Source organism: Hyperolius riggenbachi, chromosome 2 (genome assembly GCF_040937935.1).
Source record: "Hyperolius riggenbachi isolate aHypRig1 chromosome 2, aHypRig1.pri, whole genome shotgun sequence".
NCBI lineage: Eukaryota > Metazoa > Chordata > Amphibia > Anura > Hyperoliidae > Hyperolius > Hyperolius riggenbachi.
In genome coordinates, this window is record NC_090647.1 from 390,813,735 (window position 1) to 390,832,422 (window position 18,688).

Consider the following 18,688-nt stretch of genomic DNA (forward strand, 5'->3'; position numbering starts at 1 on the left):
ATGGCCCCTAAACTATGTTCTGGGATGAAAGTTACAGCTTCAGTGAAATCCGTTTGTAAATCGGAGTGATAGATTAGAATCGAGAGCCAACGGTAAGTTTTCTATGTTAAACCATTACACCATTGAAAAACTGGTTACGTTTGCAATCGAAAGAAAAATGACTATAGTTGAAGAGGTAATGGCCCCTAAACTATGTTCTGGGATGAAAGTTACAGCTTCAGTGAAATCCGTTTGGAAATCGGAGTGATAGATTAGAATCGAGAGCCAACGGTAAGTTTTCTATGTTAAACCATTACACCATTGAAAAACTGGTTACGTTTGCAATCGAAAGAAAAATGACTATAGTTGAAGAGGTAATGGCCCCTAAACTATGTTCTGGGATGAAAGTTACAGCTTCAGTGAAATCCGTTTGCAAATCGGAGTGATAGATTAGAATCGAGAGCCAACTGTAAGTTTTCTATGTTAAACCATTACACCATTGAAAAACTGGTTACGTTTGCAATCGAAAGAAAAATGACTATAGTTGAAGAGGTAATGGCCCCTAAACTATGTTCTGGGATGAAAGTTACAGCTTCAGTGAAATCCGTTTGCAAATCGGAGTGATAGATTAGAATCGAGAGCCAACGGTAAGTTTTCTGTGTTAAACCATTACACCATTGAAAAACTGGTTACGTTTGCAATCGAAAGAAAAATGACTATAGTTGAAGAGGTAATGGCCCCTAAACTATGTTCTGGGATGAAAGTTACAGCTTCAGTGAAATCCGTTTGCAAATCGGAGTGATAGATTAGAATCGAGAGCCAACGGTAAGTTTTCTGTGTTAAACCATTACACCATTGAAAAACTGGTTACGTTTGCAATCGAAAGAAAAATGACTATAGTTGAAGAGGTAATGGCCCCTAAACTATGTTCTGGGATGAAAGTTACAGCTTCAGTGAAATCCGTTTGCAAATCGGAGTGATAGATTAGAATCGAGAGCCAACGGTAAGTTTTCTGTGTTAAACCATTACACCATTGAAAAACTGGTTACGTTTGCAATCGAAAGAAAAATGACTATAGTTGAAGAGGTAATGGCCCCTAAACTATGTTCTGGGATGAAAGTTACAGCTTCAGTGAAATCCGTTTGCAAATCGGAGTGATAGATTAGAATCGAGAGCCAACGGTAAGTTTTCTGTGTTAAACCATTACACCATTGAAAAACTGGTTACGTTTGCAATCGAAAGAAAAATGACTATAGTTGAAGAGGTAATGGCCCCTAAACTATGTTCTGGGATGAAAGTTACAGCTTCAGTGAAATCCGTTTGCAAATCGGAGTGATAGATTAGAATCGAGAGCCAACGGTAAGTTTTCTATGTTAAACCATTACACCATTGAAAAACTGGTTACGTTTGCAATCGAAAGAAAAATGACTATAGTTGAAGAGGTAATGGCCCCTAAACTATGTTCTGGGATGAAAGTTACAGCTTCAGTGAAATCCGTTTGTAAATCGGAGTGATAGATTAGAATCGAGAGCCAACGGTAAGTTTTCTATGTTAAACCATTACACCATTGAAAAACTGGTTACGTTTGCAATCGAAAGAAAAATGACTATAGTTGAAGAGGTAATGGCCCCAAAACTATGTTCTGGGATGAAAGTTACAGCTTCAGTGAAATCCGTTTGCAAATCGGAGTGATAGATTAGAATCGAGAGCCAACTGTAAGTTTTCTATGTTAAACCATTACACCATTGAAAAACTGGTTACGTTTGCAATCGAAAGAAAAATGACTATAGTTGAAGAGGTAATGGCCCCTAAACTATGTTCTGGGATGAAAGTTACAGCTTCAGTGAAATCCGTTTGCAAATCGGAGTGATAGATTAGAATCGAGAGCCAACGGTAAGTTTTCTGTGTTAAACCATTACACCATTGAAAAACTGGTTACGTTTGCAATCGAAAGAAAAATGACTATAGTTGAAGAGGTAATGGCCCCTAAACTATGTTCTGGGATGAAAGTTACAGCTTCAGTGAAATCCGTTTGCAAATCGGAGTGATAGATTAGAATCGAGAGCCAACGGTAAGTTTTCTGTGTTAAACCATTACACCATTGAAAAACTGGTTACGTTTGCAATCGAAAGAAAAATGACTATAGTTGAAGAGGTAATGGCCCCTAAACTATGTTCTGGGATGAAAGTTACAGCTTCAGTGAAATCCGTTTGCAAATCGGAGTGATAGATTAGAATCGAGAGCCAACGGTAAGTTTTCTGTGTTAAACCATTACACCATTGAAAAACTGGTTACGTTTGCAATCGAAAGAAAAATGACTATAGTTGAAGAGGTAATGGCCCCTAAACTATGTTCTGGGATGAAAGTTACAGCTTCAGTGAAATCCGTTTGCAAATCGGAGTGATAGATTAGAATCGAGAGCCAACGGTAAGTTTTCTATGTTAAACCATTACACCATTGAAAAACTGGTTACGTTTGCAATCGAAAGAAAAATGACTATAGTTGAAGAGGTAATGGCCCCTAAACTATGTTCTGGGATGAAAGTTACAGCTTCAGTGAAATCCGTTTGTAAATCGGGGTGATAGATTAGAATCGAGAGCCAACGGTAAGTTTTCTATGTTAAACCATTACACCATTGAAAAACTGGTTACGTTTGCAATCGAAAGAAAAATGACTATAGTTGAAGAGGTAATGGCCCCAAAACTATGTTCTGGGATGAAAGTTACAGCTTCAGTGAAATCCGTTTGCAAATCGGAGTGATAGATTAGAATCGAGAGCCAACTGTAAGTTTTCTATGTTAAACCATTACACCATTGAAAAACTGGTTACGTTTGCAATCGAAAGAAAAATGACTATAGTTGAAGAGGTAATGGCCCCTAAACTATGTTCTGGGATGAAAGTTACAGCTTCAGTGAAATCCGTTTGCAAATCGGAGTGATAGATTAGAATCGAGAGCCAACGGTAAGTTTTCTATGTTAAACCATTACACCATTGAAAAACTGGTTACGTTTGCAATCGAAAGAAAAATGACTATAGTTGAAGAGGTAATGGCCCCTAAACTATGTTCTGGGATGAAAGTTACAGCTTCAGTGAAATCCGTTTGTAAATCGGAGTGATAGATTAGAATCGAGAGCCAACGGTAAGTTTTCTATGTTAAACCATTACACCATTGAAAAACTGGTTACGTTTGCAATCGAAAGAAAAATGACTATAGTTGAAGAGGTAATGGCCCCTAAACTATGTTCTGGGATGAAAGTTACAGCTTCAGTGAAATCCGTTTGCAAATCGGAGTGATAGATTAGAATCGAGAGCCAACTGTAAGTTTTCTATGTTAAACCATTACACCATTGAAAAACTGGTTACGTTTGCAATCGAAAGAAAAATGACTATAGTTGAAGAGGTAATGGCCCCTAAACTATGTTCTGGGATGAAAGTTACAGCTTCAGTGAAATCCGTTTGCAAATCGGAGTGATAGATTAGAATCGAGAGCCAACGGTAAGTTTTCTGTGTTAAACCATTACACCATTGAAAAACTGGTTACGTTTGCAATCGAAAGAAAAATGACTATAGTTGAAGAGGTAATGGCCCCTAAACTATGTTCTGGGATGAAAGTTACAGCTTCAGTGAAATCCGTTTGCAAATCGGAGTGATAGATTAGAATCGAGAGCCAACGGTAAGTTTTCTGTGTTAAACCATTACACCATTGAAAAACTGGTTATGTTTGCAATCGAAAGAAAAATGACTATAGTTGAAGAGGTAATGGCCCCTAAACTATGTTCTGGGATGAAAGTTACAGCTTCAGTGAAATCCGTTTGCAAATCGGAGTGATAGATTAGAATCGAGAGCCAACGGTAAGTTTTCTGTGTTAAACCATTACACCATTGAAAAACTGGTTACGTTTGCAATCGAAAGAAAAATGACTATAGTTGAAGAGGTAATGGCCCCTAAACTATGTTCTGGGATGAAAGTTACAGCTTCAGTGAAATCCGTTTGCAAATCGGAGTGATAGATTAGAATCGAGAGCCAACGGTAAGTTTTCTATGTTAAACCATTACACCATTGAAAAACTGGTTACGTTTGCAATCGAAAGAAAAATGACTATAGTTGAAGAGGTAATGGCCCCTAAACTATGTTCTGGGATGAAAGTTACAGCTTCAGTGAAATCCGTTTGTAAATCGGAGTGATAGATTAGAATCGAGAGCCAACGGTAAGTTTTCTATGTTAAACCATTACACCATTGAAAAACTGGCTACGTTTGCAATCGAAAGAAAAATGACTATAGTTGAAGAGGTAATGGCCCCTAAACTATGTTCTGGGATGAAAGTTACAGCTTCAGTGAAATCCGTTTGCAAATCGGAGTGATAGATTAGAATCGAGAGCAAACTGTAAGTTTTCTATGTTAAACCATTAGACCATTGAAAAACTGGTTACGTTTGCAATCGAAAGAAAAATGACTATAGTTGAAGAGGTAATGGCCCCTAAACTATGTTCTGGGATGAAAGTTACAGCTTCAGTGAAATCCGTTTGCAAATCGGAGTGATAGATTAGAATCGAGAGCCAACGGTAAGTTTTCTGTGTTAAACCATTACACCATTGAAAAACTGGTTACGTTTGCAATCGAAAGGAAAATGACTATAGTTGAAGAGGTAATGGCCCCTAAACTATGTTCTGGGATGAAAGTTACAGCTTCAGTGAAATCCGTTTGCAAATCGGAGTGATAGATTAGAATCGAGAGCCAACGGTAAGTTTTCTGTGTTAAACCATTACACCATTGAAAAACTGGTTACGTTTGCAATCGAAAGAAAAATGACTATAGTTGAAGAGGTAATGGCCCCTAAACTATGTTCTGGGATGAAAGTTACAGCTTCAGTGAAATCCGTTTGCAAATCGGAGTGATAGATTAGAATCGAGAGCCAACGGTAAGTTTTCTGTGTTAAACCATTACACCATTGAAAAACTGGTTACGTTTGCAATCGAAAGAAAAATGACTATAGTTGAAGAGGTAATGGCCCCTAAACTATGTTCTGGGATGAAAGTTACAGCTTCAGTGAAATCCGTTTGCAAATCGGAGTGATAAATTAGAATCGAGAGCCAACGGTAAGTTTTCTATGTTAAACCATTACACCATTGAAAAACTGGTTACGTTTGCAATCGAAAGAAAAATGACTATAGTTGAAGAGGTAATGGACCCTAAACTATGTTTTGGGATGAAAGTTACAGCTTCAGTGAAATCCGTTTGCAAATCGGAGTGATAGATTAGAATCGAGAGCCAACGGTAAGTTTTCTATGTTAAACCATTACACCATTGAAAAACTGGTTACGTTTGCAATCGAAAGAAAAATGACTATAGTTGAAGAGGTAATGGCCCCTAAACTATGTTCTGGGATGAAAGTTACAGCTTCAGTGAAATCCGTTTGCAAATCGGAGTGATAGATTAGAATCGAGAGCCAACGGTAAGTTTTCTATGTTAAACCATTACACCATTGAAAAACTGGTTACGTTTGCAATCGAAAGAAAAATGACTATATTTGAAGAGGTAATGGCCCCTAAACTATGTTCTGGGATGAAAGTTACAGCTTCAGTGAAATCCGTTTGCAAATCGGAGTGATAGATTAGAATCGAGAGCCAACGGTAAGTTTTCTGTGTTAAACCATTACACCATTGAAAAACTGGTTACGTTTGCAATCGAAAGAAAAATGACTATAGTTGAAGAGGTAATGGCCCCTAAACTATGTTCTGGGATGAAAGTTACAGCTTCAGTGAAATCCGTTTGCAAATCGGAGTGATAGATTAGAATCGAGAGCCAACGGTAAGTTTTCTGTGTTAAACCATTACACCATTGAAAAACTGGTTACGTTTGCAATCGAAAGAAAAATGACTATAGTTGAAGAGGTAATGGCCCCTAAACTATGCTCTGGGATGAAAGTTACAGCTTCAGTGAAATCCGTTTGCAAATCGGAGTGATAGATTAGAATCGAGAGCCAACGGTAAGTTTTCTATGTTAAACCATTACACCATTGAAAAACTGGTTACGTTTGCAATCGAAAGAAAAATGACTATAGTTGAAGAGGTAATGGCCCCTAAACTATGTTCTGGGATGAAAGTTACAGCTTCAGTGAAATCCGTTTGCAAATCGGAGTGATAGATTAGAATCGAGAGCCAACGGTAAGTTTTCTGTGTTAAACCATTACACCATTGAAAAACTGGTTACGTTTGCAATTGAAAGAAAAATGACTATAGTTGAAGAGGTAATGGCCCCTAAACTATGTTCTGGGATGAAAGTTACAGCTTCAGTGAAATCCGTTTGCAAACCGGAGTGATAGATTAGAATCGAGAGCCAACTGTAAGTTTTCTATGTTAAACCATTACACCATTGAAAAACTGGTTACGTTTGCAATCAAAAGAAAAATGACTATAGTTGAAGAGGTAATGGACCCTAAACTATGTTCTGGGATGAAAGATACAGCTTCAGTGAAATCTGTTTGCAAATCGGAGTGATAGATTAGAATCGAGAGCCAACGGTAAGTTTTCTATGTTAAACCATTACACCATTGAAAAACTGGTTACGTTTGCAATCGAAAGAAAAATGACTATAGTTGAAGAGGTAATGGCCCCTAAACTATGTTCTGGGATGAAAGTTACAGCTTCAGTGAAATCCGTTTGCAAATCGGAGTGATAGATTAGAATCGAGAGCCAACGGTAAGTTTTCTATGTTAAACCATTACACCATTGAAAAACTGGTTACGTTTGCAATCGAAAGAAAAATGACTATATTTGAAGAGGTAATGGCCCCTAAACTATGTTCTGGGATGAAAGTTACAGCTTCAGTGAAATCCGTTTGCAAATCGGAGTGATAGATTAGAATCGAGAGCCAACGGTAAGTTTTCTGTGTTAAACCATTACACCATTGAAAAACTGGTTACGTTTGCAATCGAAAGAAAAATGACTATAGTTGAAGAGGTAATGGCCCCTAAACTATGTTCTGGGATGAAAGTTACAGCTTCAGTGAAATCCGTTTGCAAATCGGAGTGATAGATTAGAATCGAGAGCCAACGGTAAGTTTTCTGTGTTAAACCATTACACCATTGAAAAACTGGTTACGTTTGCAATCGAAAGAAAAATGACTATAGTTGAAGAGGTAATGGCCCCTAAACTATGCTCTGGGATGAAAGTTACAGCTTCAGTGAAATCCGTTTGCAAATCGGAGTGATAGATTAGAATCGAGAGCCAACGGTAAGTTTTCTATGTTAAACCATTACACCATTGAAAAACTGGTTACGTTTGCAATCGAAAGAAAAATGACTATAGTTGAAGAGGTAATGGCCCCTAAACTATGTTCTGGGATGAAAGTTACAGCTTCAGTGAAATCCGTTTGCAAATCGGAGTGATAGATTAGAATCGAGAGCCAACGGTAAGTTTTCTGTGTTAAACCATTACACCATTGAAAAACTGGTTACGTTTGCAATTGAAAGAAAAATGACTATAGTTGAAGAGGTAATGGCCCCTAAACTATGTTCTGGGATGAAAGTTACAGCTTCAGTGAAATCCGTTTGCAAACCGGAGTGATAGATTAGAATCGAGAGCCAACTGTAAGTTTTCTATGTTAAACCATTACACCATTGAAAAACTGGTTACGTTTGCAATCAAAAGAAAAATGACTATAGTTGAAGAGGTAATGGACCCTAAACTATGTTCTGGGATGAAAGATACAGCTTCAGTGAAATCTGTTTGCAAATCGGAGTGATAGATTAGAATCGAGAGCCAACGGTAAGTTTTCTATGTTAAACCATTACACCATTGAAAAACTGGTTACGTTTGCAATCGAAAGAAAAATGACTATAGTTGAAGAGGTAATGGCCCCTAAACTATGTTCTGGGATGAAAGTTACAGCTTCAGTGAAATCCGTTTGCAAATCGGAGTGATAGATTAGAATCGAGAGCCAACGGTAAGTTTTCTATGTTAAACCATTACACCATTGAAAAACTGGTTACGTTTGCAATCGAAAGAAAAATGACTATAGTTGAAGAGGTAATGGCCCCTAAACTATGTTCTGGGATGAAAGTTACAGCTTCAGTGAAATCCGTTTGCAAATCGGAGTGATAGATTAGAATCGAGAGCCAACGGTAAGTTTTCTATGTTAAACCATTACACCATTGAAAAACTGGTTACGTTTGCAATCGAAAGAAAAATGACTATAGTTGAAGAGGTAATGGCCCCTAAACTATGTTCTGGGATGAAAGTTACAGCTTCAGTGAAATCCGTTTGTAAATCGGAGTGATAGATTAGAATCGAGAGCCAACGGTAAGTTTTCTATGTTAAACCATTACACCATTGAAAAACTGGTTACGTTTGCAATCGAAAGAAAAATGACTATAGTTGAAGAGGTAATGGCCCCTAAACTATGTTCTGGGATGAAAGTTACAGCTTCAGTGAAATCCGTTTGCAAATCGGAGTGATAGATTAGAATCAAGAGCCAACTGTAAGTTTTCTATGTTAAACCATTACACCATTGAAAAACTGGTTACGTTTGCAATCGAAAGAAAAATGACTATAGTTGAAGAGGTAATGGCCCCTAAACTATGTTCTGGGATGAAAGTTACAGCTTCAGTGAAATCCGTTTGCAAATCGGAGTGATAGATTAGAATCGAGAGCCAACGGTAAGTTTTCTGTGTTAAACCATTACACCATTGAAAAACTGGTTACGTTTGCAATCGAAAGAAAAATGACTATAGTTGAAGAGGTAATGGCCCCTAAACTATGTTCTGGGATGAAAGTTACAGCTTCAGTGAAATCCGTTTGCAAATCGGAGTGATAGATTAGAATCGAGAGCCAACGGTAAGTTTTCTATGTTAAACCATTACACCATTGAAAAACTGGTTACGTTTGCAATCGAAAGAAAAATGACTATAGTTGAAGAGGTAATGGCCCCTAAACTATGTTCTGGGATGAAAGTTACAGCTTCAGTGAAATCCGTTTGTAAATCGGAGTGATAGATTAGAATCGAGAGCCAACGGTAAGTTTTCTATGTTAAACCATTACACCATTGAAAAACTGGTTACGTTTGCAATCGAAAGAAAAATGACTATAGTTGAAGAGGTAATGGCCCCTAAACTATGTTCTGGGATGAAAGTTACAGCTTCAGTGAAATCCGTTTGCAAATCGGAGTGATAGATTAGAATCGAGAGCCAACTGTAAGTTTTCTATGTTAAACCATTACACCATTGAAAAACTGGTTACGTTTGCAATCGAAAGAAAAATGACTATAGTTGAAGAGGTAATGGCCCCTAAACTATGTTCTGGGATGAAAGTTACAGCTTCAGTGAAATCCGTTTGCAAATCGGAGTGATAGATTAGAATCGAGAGCCAACGGTAAGTTTTCTGTGTTAAACCATTACACCATTGAAAAACTGGTTACGTTTGCAATCGAAAGAAAAATGACTATAGTTGAAGAGGTAATGGCCCCTAAACTATGTTCTGGGATGAAAGTTACAGCTTCAGTGAAATCCGTTTGCAAATCGGAGTGATAGATTAGAATCGAGAGCCAACGGTAAGTTTTCTGTGTTAAACCATTACACCATTGAAAAACTGGTTACGTTTGCAATCGAAAGAAAAATGACTATAGTTGAAGAGGTAATGGCCCCTAAACTATGTTCTGGGATGAAAGTTACAGCTTCAGTGAAATCCGTTTGCAAATCGGAGTGATAGATTAGAATCGAGAGCCAACGGTAAGTTTTCTGTGTTAAACCATTACACCATTGAAAAACTGGTTACGTTTGCAATCGAAAGAAAAATGACTATAGTTGAAGAGGTAATGGCCCCTAAACTATGTTCTGGGATGAAAGTTACAGCTTCAGTGAAATCCGTTTGCAAATCGGAGTGATAGATTAGAATCGAGAGCCAACGGTAAGTTTTCTGTGTTAAACCATTACACCATTGAAAAACTGGTTACGTTTGCAATCGAAAGAAAAATGACTATAGTTGAAGAGGTAATGGCCCCTAAACTATGTTCTGGGATGAAAGTTACAGCTTCAGTGAAATCCGTTTGCAAATCGGAGTGATAGATTAGAATCGAGAGCCAACGGTAAGTTTTCTATGTTAAACCATTACACCATTGAAAAACTGGTTACGTTTGCAATCGAAAGAAAAATGACTATAGTTGAAGAGGTAATGGCCCCTAAACTATGTTCTGGGATGAAAGTTACAGCTTCAGTGAAATCCGTTTGTAAATCGGAGTGATAGATTAGAATCGAGAGCCAACGGTAAGTTTTCTATGTTAAACCATTACACCATTGAAAAACTGGTTACGTTTGCAATCGAAAGAAAAATGACTATAGTTGAAGAGGTAATGGCCCCAAAACTATGTTCTGGGATGAAAGTTACAGCTTCAGTGAAATCCGTTTGCAAATCGGAGTGATAGATTAGAATCGAGAGCCAACTGTAAGTTTTCTATGTTAAACCATTACACCATTGAAAAACTGGTTACGTTTGCAATCGAAAGAAAAATGACTATAGTTGAAGAGGTAATGGCCCCTAAACTATGTTCTGGGAAGAAAGTTACAGCTTCAGTGAAATCCGTTTGCAAATCGGAGTGATAGATTAGAATCGAGAGCCAACGGTAAGTTTTCTGTGTTAAACCATTACACCATTGAAAAACTGGTTACGTTTGCAATCGAAAGAAAAATGACTATAGTTGAAGAGGTAATGGCCCCTAAACTATGTTCTGGGATGAAAGTTACAGCTTCAGTGAAATCCGTTTGCAAATCGGAGTGATAGATTAGAATCGAGAGCCAACGGTAAGTTTTCTATGTTAAACCATTACACCATTGAAAAACTGGTTACGTTTGCAATCGAAAGAAAAATGACTATAGTTGAAGAGGTAATGGCCCCTAAACTATGTTCTGGGATGAAAGTTACAGCTTCAGTGAAATCCGTTTGTAAATCGGAGTGATAGATTAGAATCGAGAGCCAACGGTAAGTTTTCTATGTTAAACCATTACACCATTGAAAAACTGGTTACGTTTGCAATCGAAAGAAAAATGACTATAGTTGAAGAGGTAATGGCCCCTAAACTATGTTCTGGGATGAAAGTTACAGCTTCAGTGAAATCCGTTTGCAAATCGGAGTGATAGATTAGAATCGAGAGCCAACTGTAAGTTTTCTATGTTAAACCATTACACCATTGAAAAACTGGTTACGTTTGCAATCGAAAGAAAAATGACTATAGTTGAAGAGGTAATGGCCCCTAAACTATGTTCTGGGATGAAAGTTACAGCTTCAGTGAAATCCGTTTGCAAATCGGAGTGATAGATTAGAATCGAGAGCCAACGGTAAGTTTTCTGTGTTAAACCATTACACCATTGAAAAACTGGTTACGTTTGCAATCGAAAGAAAAATGACTATAGTTGAAGAGGTAATGGCCCCTAAACTATGTTCTGGGATGAAAGTTACAGCTTCAGTGAAATCCGTTTGCAAATCGGAGTGATAGATTAGAATCGAGAGCCAACGGTAAGTTTTCTGTGTTAAACCATTACACCATTGAAAAACTGGTTACGTTTGCAATCGAAAGAAAAATGACTATAGTTGAAGAGGTAATGGCCCCTAAACTATGTTCTGGGATGAAAGTTACAGCTTCAGTGAAATCCGTTTGCAAATCGGAGTGATAGATTAAAATCGAGAGCCAACGGTAAGTTTTCTGTGTTAAACCATTACACCATTGAAAAACTGGTTACGTTTGCAATCGAAAGAAAAATGACTATAGTTGAAGAGGTAATGGCCCCTAAACTATGTTCTGGGATGAAAGTTACAGCTTCAGTGAAATCCGTTTGCAAATCGGAGTGATAGATTAGAATCGAGAGCCAACGGTAAGTTTTCTGTGTTAAACCATTACACCATTGAAAAACTGGTTACGTTTGCAATCGAAAGAAAAATGACTATAGTTGAAGAGGTAATGGCCCCTAAACTATGTTCTGGGATGAAAGTTACAGCTTCAGTGAAATCCGTTTGCAAATCGGAGTGATAAATTAGAATCGAGAGCCAACGGTAAGTTTTCTATGTTAAACCATTACACCATTGAAAAACTGGTTACGTTTGCAATCGAAAGAAAAATGACTATAGTTGAAGAGGTAATGGACCCTAAACTATGTTTTGGGATGAAAGTTACAGCTTCAGTGAAATCCGTTTGCAAATCGGAGTGATAGATTAGAATCGAGAGCCAACGGTAAGTTTTCTATGTTAAACCATTACACCATTGAAAAACTGGTTACGTTTGCAATCGAAAGAAAAATGACTATAGTTGAAGAGGTAATGGCCCCTAAACTATGTTCTGGGATGAAAGTTACAGCTTCAGTGAAATCCGTTTGCAAATCGGAGTGATAGATTAGAATCGAGAGCCAACGGTAAGTTTTCTATGTTAAACCATTACACCATTGAAAAACTGGTTACGTTTGCAATCGAAAGAAAAATGACTATAGTTGAAGAGGTAATGGCCCCTAAACTATGTTCTGGGATGAAAGTTACAGCTTCAGTGAAATCCGTTTGCAAATCGGAGTGATAGATTAGAATCGAGAGCCAACGGTAAGTTTTCTATGTTAAACCATTACACCATTGAAAAACTGGTTACGTTTGCAATCGAAAGAAAAATGACTATAGTTGAAGAGGTAATGGCCCCTAAACTATGTTCTGGGATGAAAGTTACAGCTTCAGTGAAATCCGTTTGCAAATCGGAGTAATAGATTAGAATCGAGAGCCAACGGTAAGTTTTCTATGTTAAACCATTACACCATTGAAAAACTGGTTACGTTTGCAATCGAAAGAAAAATGACTATAGTTGAAGAGGTAATGGACCCTAAACTATGTTCTGGGATGAAAGTTACAGCTTCAGTGAAATCCGTTTGCAAATCGGAGTGATAGATTAGAATCGAGAGCCAACGGTAAGTTTTCTATGTTAAACCATTACACCATTGAAAAACTGGTTACGTTTGCAATCGAAAGAAAAATGACTATAGTTGAAGAGGTAATGGCCCCTAAACTATGTTCTGGGATGAAAGTTACAGCTTCAGTGAAATCCGTTTGCAAATCGGAGTGATAGATTAGAATCGAGAGCCAACGGTAAGTTTTCTATGTTAAACCATTACACCATTGAAAAACTGGTTACGTTTGCAATCGAAAGAAAAATGACTATAGTTGAAGAGGTAATGGCCCCTAAACTATGTTCTGGGATGAAAGTTACAGCTTCAGTGAAATCCGTTTGTAAATCGGAGTGATAGATTAGAATCGAGAGCCAACGGTAAGTTTTCTATGTTAAACCATTACACCATTGAAAAACTGGTTACGTTTGCAATCGAAAGAAAAATGACTATAGTTGAAGAGGTAATGGCCCCTAAACTATGTTCTGGGATGAAAGTTACAGCTTCAGTGAAATCCGTTTGCAAATCGGAGTGATAGATTAGAATCGAGAGCCAACGGTAAGTTTTCTATGTTAAACCATTACACCATTGAAAAACTGGTTACGTTTGCAATCGAAAGAAAAATGACTATAGTTGAAGAGGTAATGGCCCCTAAACTATGTTCTGGGATGAAAGTTACAGCTTCAGTGAAATCCGTTTGCAAATCGGAGTGATAGATTAGAATCGAGAGCCAACGGTAAGTTTTCTGTGTTAAACCATTACACCATTGAAAAACTGGTTACGTTTGCAATCGAAAGAAAAATGACTATAGTTGAAGAGGTAATGGCCCCTAAACTATGTTCTGGGATGAAAGTTACAGCTTCAGTGAAATCCGTTTGCAAATCGGAGTGATAGATTAGAATCGAGAGCCAACGGTAAGTTTTCTATGTTAAACCATTACACCATTGAAAAACTGGTTACGTTTGCAATCGAAAGAAAAATGACTATAGTTGAAGAGGTAATGGCCCCTAAACTATGTTCTGGGATGAAAGTTACAGCTTCAGTGAAATCCGTTTGCAAATCGGAGTGATAGATTAGAATCGAGAGCCAACGGTAAGTTTTCTATGTTAAACCATTACACCATTGAAAAACTGGTTACGTTTGCAATCGAAAGAAAAATGACTATAGTTGAAGAGGTAATGGACCCTAAACTATGTTTTGGGATGAAAGTTACAGCTTCAGTGAAATCCGTTTGCAAATCGGAGTGATAGATTAGAATCGAGAGCCAACGGTAAGTTTTCTATGTTAAACCATTACACCATTGAAAAACTGGTTACGTTTGCAATCGAAAGAAAAATGACTATAGTTGAAGAGGTAATGGCCCCTAAACTATGTTCTGGGATGAAAGTTACAGCTTCAGTGAAATCCGTTTGCAAATCGGAGTGATAGATTAGAATCGAGAGCCAACGGTAAGTTTTCTATGTTAAACCATTACACCATTGAAAAACTGGTTACGTTTGCAATCGAAAGAAAAATGACTATAGTTGAAGAGGTAATGGCCCCTAAACTATGTTCTGGGATGAAAGTTACAGCTTCAGTGAAATCCGTTTTTCGAAATCGGAGTGATAGATTAGAATCGAGAGCCAACGGTAAGTTTTCTATGTTAAACCATTACACCATTGAAAAACTGGTTACGTTTGCAATCGAAAGAAAAATGACTATAGTTGAAGAGGTAATGGCCCCTAAACTATGTTCTGGGATGAAAGTTACAGCTTCAGTGAAATCCGTTTGTAAATCGGAGTGATAGATTAGAATCGAGAGCCAACGGTAAGTTTTCTATGTTAAACCATTACACCATTGAAAAACTGGTTACGTTTGCAATCGAAAGAAAAATGACTATAGTTGAAGAGGTAATGGCCCCTAAACTATGTTCTGGGATGAAAGTTACAGCTTCAGTGAAATCCGTTTGCAAATCGGAGTGATAGATTAGAATCGAGAGCCAACGGTAAGATTTCTGTGTTAAACCATTACACCATTGAAAAACTGGTTACGTTTGCAATCGAAAGAAAAATGACTATAGTTGAAGAGGTAATGGCCCCTAAACTATGTTCTGGGATGAAAGTTACAGCTTCAGTGAAATCCGTTTGCAAATCGGAGTGATAGATTAGAATCGAGAGCCAACGGTAAGTTTTCTGTGTTAAACCATTACACCATTGAAAAACTGGTTACGTTTGCAATCGAAAGAAAAATGACTATAGTTGAAGAGGTAATGGCCCCTAAACTATGTTCTGGGATGAAAGTTACAGCTTCAGTGAAATCCGTTTGCAAATCGGAGTGATAGATTAGAATCGAGAGCCAACGGTAAGTTTTCAATGTTAAACCATGACACCATTGAAAAACTGGTTACGTTTGCAATCGAAAGAAAAATGACTATAGTTGAAGAGGTAATGGCCCCTAAACTATGTTCTGGGATGAAAGTTACAGCTTCAGTGAAATCCGTTTGCAAATCGGAGTGATAGATTAGAATCGAGAGCCAACGGTAAGTTTTCTGTGTTAAACCATTACACCATTGAAAAACTGGTTACGTTTGCAATCGAAAGAAAAATGACTATAGTTGAAGAGGTAATGGACCCTAAACTATGTTCTGGGATGAAAGTTACAGCTTCAGTGAAATCCGTTTGCAAATCGGAGTGATAGATTAGAATCGAGAGCCAACGGTAAGTTTTCTATGTTAAACCATTACACCATTGAAAAACTGGTTACGTTTGCAATCGAAAGAAAAATGACTATAGTTGAAGAGGTAATGGCCCCTAAACTATGTTCTGGGATGAAAGTTACAGCTTCAGTGAAATCCGTTTGTAAATCGGAGTGATAGATTAGAATCGAGAGCCAACGGTAAGTTTTCTATGTTAAACCATTACACCATTGAAAAACTGGTTACGTTTGCAATCGAAAGAAAAATGACTATAGTTGAAGAGGTAATGGCCCCTAAACTATGTTCTGGGATGAAAGTTACAGCTTCAGTGAAATCCGTTTGCAAATCGGAGTGATAGATTAGAATCGAGAGCCAACTGTAAGTTTTCTATGTTAAACCATTACACCATTGAAAAACTGGTTACGTTTGCAATCGAAAGAAAAATGACTATAGTTGAAGAGGTAATGGCCCCTAAACTATGTTCTGGGATGAAAGTTACAGCTTCAGTGAAATCCGTTTGCAAATCGGAGTGATAGATTAGAATCGAGAGCCAACGGTAAGTTTTCTGTGTTAAACCATTACACCATTGAAAAACTGGTTACGTTTGCAATCGAAAGAAAAATGACTATAGTTGAAGAGGTAATGGCCCCTAAACTATGTTCTGGGATGAAAGTTACAGCTTCAGTGAAATCCGTTTGCAAATCGGAGTGATAGATTAGAATCGAGAGCCAACGGTAAGTTTTCTGTGTTAAACCATTACACCATTGAAAAACTGGTTACGTTTGCAATCGAAAGAAAAATGACTATAGTTGAAGAGGTAATGGCCCCTAAACTATGTTCTGGGATGAAAGTTACAGCTTCAGTGAAATCCGTTTGTAAATCGGAGTGATAGATTAGAATCGAGAGCCAACGGTAAGTTTTCTGTGTTAAACCATTACACCATTGAAAAACTGGTTACGTTTGCAATCGAAAGAAAAATGACTATAGTTGAAGAGGTAATGGCCCCTAAACTATGTTCTGGGATGAAAGTTACAGCTTCAGTGAAATCCGTTTGCAAATCGGAGTGATAGATTAGAATCGAGAGCCAACGGTAAGTTTTCTATGTTAAACCATTACACCATTGAAAAACTGGTTACGTTTGCAATCGAAAGAAAAATGACTATAGTTGAAGAGGTAATGGCCCCTAAACTATGTTCTGGGATGAAAGTTACAGCTTCAGTGAAATCCGTTTGCAAATCGGAGTGATAGATTAGAATCGAGAGCCAACGGTAAGTTTTCTGTGTTAAACCATTACACCATTGAAAAACTGGTTACGTTTGCAATCGAAAGAAAAATGACTATAGTTGAAGAGGTAATGGCCCCTAAACTATGTTCTGGGATGAAAGTTACAGCTTCAGTGAAATCCGTTTGCAAATCGGAGTGATAGATTAGAATCGAGAGCCAACGGTAAGTTTTCTGTGTTAAACCATTACACCATTGAAAAACTGGTTACGTTTGCAATCGAAAGAAAAATGACTATAGTTGAAGAGGTAATGGCCCCTAAACTATGTTCTGGGATGAAAGTTACAGCTTCAGTGAAATCCGTTTGCAAATCGGAGTGATAGATTAGAATCGAGAGCCAACGGTAAGTTTTCTATGTTAAACCATTACACCATTGAAAAACTGGTTACGTTTGCAATCGAAAGAAAAATGACTATAGTTGAAGAGGTAATGGCCCCTAAACTATGTTCTGGGATGAAAGTTACAGCTTCAGTGAAATCCGTTTGCAAATCGGAGTGATAGATTAGAATCGAGAGCCAACGGTAAGTTTTCTATGTTAAACCATTACACCATTGAAAAACTGGTTACGTTTGCAATCGAAAGAAAAATGACTATAGTTGAAGAGGTAATGGCCCCTAAACTATGTTCTGGGATGAAAGTTACAGCTTCAGTGAAATCCGTTTGCAAATCGGAGTGATAGATTAGAATCGAGAGCCAACGGTAAGTTTTCTGTGTTAAACCATTACACCATTGAAAAACTGGTTACGTTTGCAATCGAAAGAAAAATGACTATAGTTGAAGAGGTAATGGCCCCTAAACTATGTTCTGGGATGAAAGTTACAGCTTCAGTGAAATCCGTTTGCAAATCGGAGTGATAAATTAGAATCGAGAGCCAACGGTAAGTTTTCTATGTTAAACCATTACACCATTGAAAAACTGGTTACGTTTGCAATCGAAAGAAAAATGACTATAGTTGAAGAGGTAATGGCCCCTAAAATATGTTCTGGGATGAAAGTTACAGCTTCAGTGAAATCCGTTTGCAAATCGGAGTGATAGATTAGAATCGAGAGCCAACGGTAAGTTTTCTATGTTAAACCATTACACCATTGAAAAACTGGTTACGTTTGCAATCGAAAGAAAAATGACTATAGTTGAAGAGGTAATGGCCCCTAAACTATGTTCTGGGATGAAAGTTACAGCTTCAGTGAAATCCGTTTGCAAACCGGAGTGATAGATTAGAATCGAGAGCCAACTGTAAGTTTTCTATGTTAAACCATTACACCATTGAAAAACTGGTTACGTTTGCAATCAAAAGAAAAATGACTATAGTTGAAGAGGTAATGGACCCTAAACTATGTTCTGGGATGAAAGTTACAGCTTCAGTGAAATCCGTTTGCAAATCGGAGTGATAGATTAGAATCGAGAGCCAACGGTAAGTTTTCTATGTTAAACCATTACACCATTGAAAAACTGGTTACGTTTGCAATCGAAAGAAAAATGACTATAGTTGAAGAGGTAATGGCCCCTAAACTATGTTCTGGGATGAAAGTTACAGCTTCAGTGAAATCCGTTTGCAAATCGGAGTGATAGATTAGAATCGAGAGCCAACGGTAAGTTTTCTATGTTAAACCATTACACCATTGAAAAACTGGTTATGTTTGCAATCGAAAGAAAAATGACTATAGTTGAAGAGGTAATGGCCCCTAAACTATGTTCTGGGATGAAAGTTACAGCTTCAGTGAAATCCGTTTGCAAATCGGAGTGATAGATTAGAATCGAGAGCCAACGGTAAGTTTTCTGTGTTAAACCATTACACCATTGAAAAACTGGTTACGTTTGCAATCGAAAGAAAAATGACTATAGTTGAAGA